General features: G+C 44.1%; 1 pseudogene; it reads left to right on the plus strand.

Moving 5' to 3' along the window:
• Positions 1 to 1,951: 1,951 nt before the first annotated feature.
• LOC102817424 overlaps positions 1,952 to 2,810 on the plus strand; it is a 3,510-nt pseudogene continuing 2,651 nt past the window's right edge.

Raw genomic sequence — 2,810 nt, forward strand, 5'->3', positions numbered from 1 at the left:
ACATAATTCACAATAAAACATTGAAGAAAAAAAAAAGCAAGTTGAGTGAGAGACAGTTTTAAAACTCGCCATTGTATTGCTGTTATTGTTGTTAAATGCTGTCGAGTTGGTTCTAACCCATAGCGACCCTGTATAGGGTTTCTGAGGAACAGCTGGTGAGCTTGAACCCCCGACCTTGTGGTTCAAAGCGACTTTGCAATCCAGTGCATTAACCCACATAGCCACACCAGGACTCACTCATTGTATTGTTAACTTCCATCGAGTCGATTCTGACCCATAGCGACCCTGTATAGGGTTTCTGAGAAGTAGCTGGTGAGCTTGAACCACCGACCTTGCAGTTCAAACAGCTTTGCAGTCTGGCGCATTAACCCACAGCGCTACAACAGGACTTTCTCTTTGTATTAGTTACCTAAAAATATATAGTAAATTACCTCAGAATTTATGTGCTTAACACAATAGTGTATACATTTATTGTTACCCAGTTTCTGGTTGGGGAGGAATTTGGAGGCAGCCTAAATGGCAGTTCTGCCTCAGTCTCTCATAAGCTTGCAGTCAGGATGCCAGCTGGGGCTGCCATCATCTGAAGATCAGATAGGACTGGAGTCTCCCCTTCCAAGATTGCTCAGTCATATGGCTACTGACGCCAGGTCTGTTCCCAGGACCTGGCAGCTGGCTTCCTCCAGAGTAAGTGTCTAAGATGATACAAGCCCTAAAAGCCACCCACCGACATGTCTATTGGTTACACAAGTCACACACATACACACCCATTCACTATGGGAGGGGACTACACGGGGGTGAGTACCAGGAGGTACGCCATCCAACGTGTCTATAGTGCTCTTGAGCAGCTACTGTCCTATTCTATTTACACATTTAATTTTCTCTACACTGTGCTACCACCACTCATCTGTCAATTTGTTGTACTGTGGTGGCTTGTGTGTTGCTGTGATTTTGGAAGCTATGCCACGGGTATTTTAAATACCAGCAGGGTCGCCCATGGTGACAGGTTTCAACTGGGCTTCCAGATGAAGCCAGACTAGGAAGAAGGAGAGACGGACTACTTCTGAATATTAGTCACTGAAAACCTTATGAATAGCAGTGGATCACTGCCAGCCCAATATAAATGGAGAAAAAATTGGAATGGTTAAAGACTTCATTTGGCTCAGATCAACCATCAATATTCATGGCAACAGCAGTCAAGAAACAAAACAATGTATTGCATTAGGCAAATCTGTTGCACAAGACCTCTTTAAAGTGTTGAAGAGCAATGGTGCTAGTTTGAGGACTAAGGTGCACCTGACCCAAGCCATGATATTTGCAATAACCTCATAGGTGTGTGAAAGTTGGACAGTGAATAAGGAAGACTATAGGAGAATTGATGTAGTTGAGTTTTGGTGTTGGAGGAGAATATTTAAAAGTACCATGGACTGCCAAAAGAATGAACCAGTCTATGTTGAAAGAATACAGCCAGAGTGCTCCTTGGAAGCCAGGATGGCGAGACTTTGTCTATCATACGTTGGACATATTATCAGGAAGGACCAGTCCCTGGAGAAGGAAATCATGTTTGATAAAGTGGAGGGTCAGAGAAAAAGAGAAAGACCCCCAACGAGATGGATTGGCAGTGGCAGCAACAATGGGTTCAAATATAGCAACAATGGGTTCAATTGTGAGGTTGGCACAGAACCAGGCAGTGTTTCTGTTGTGCATAGGGTCGTTATGAGTCAGTACTGACTTGATGGCATCTAATAACAACACTATGCTACCACCTGTCTGTGGCTTTGTTGTACTGCGATAACTTGTATGTTGCTATGATGCTGTAAGTTATGCCACTAGTACTTCACATATCAGCAGGGTCACTCATGATGGACAGGTTTCAGGTGTGTTTCCAGACTAAGAAAAAAAGCCTGTTGTTCTACTTCCAAAAATGGAAAGCAGTAGCCGCAGCGTTGGAAAGATGGCAGAGGAAGAGCCAAGAAAAAAGATTCCCTTGACTCCAGAAAATCTTCTGAAAAAGAGGAATGCTTATCAGGCTCTCAAAGCCACCCAGGCAAAGCAGGCACTTTTGGAAAAGAAGAAACAGAGGAAAGGGAAAGGTCTCAGGTTTAAGTGACTGGAATCATTCCTACTTGATTCCCAGCAACAGTAACATGACAAGGTATGTATGCATCAGATAACTACACGTGAAACCTCATGGTTTGGAAGTGCCGGATGAACATCCCCTGGCCTTTGCAGTATGAATCCACAGTATTAATGGAGTGAGTTTTGTGGTTCACAAGACTTCATCTAAAGAAGATTTTCAGTGGTGTCTTTGTCAAAGTGACCCCCAAACCATAGAAATGTTGCGTACGGTGGAACTTTATGTGACATGGGGATTTCCAAATCTGAAATCTGTCCGAGAACTCATCCTGAAACGTGGACAAACCAACATCAAGAATAAGGCCCCCCCGCTGACAGACAACACAGTGATTGAGGAACCTCTGGGAACGTTTGGTGTCATTTGCTTGGAAGATCTCAGTCATGAAATTGCCTTCCTGGGGAAATATTTCCAGGTGGTCTCACAGTTCTTATGCCCTTTCCATTTCTGTGTGACCCATCAAGCTACCAAGAATAAAGTGGGTTTTTAGGAAGGAAAAAACAAGATGGCGGATTGGGTGGACGTGTAGTACAGAGCTCCGCCAACAACAACACAGAATACCCAACCAAGCAGGCTCAGGGGAAGGTCCCAGAACTCTGAACCACATATAAAGGAATACTTAGAAGGTTGGAAGGCTCACAGCTGGGGGAATTTGTGGCAGAAGCAAGAAATCTATTGC

Source organism: Chrysochloris asiatica, unplaced genomic scaffold (assembly GCF_000296735.1).
Source record: "Chrysochloris asiatica unplaced genomic scaffold, ChrAsi1.0 scaffold00141, whole genome shotgun sequence".
Taxonomy (NCBI): domain Eukaryota; kingdom Metazoa; phylum Chordata; class Mammalia; order Afrosoricida; family Chrysochloridae; genus Chrysochloris; species Chrysochloris asiatica.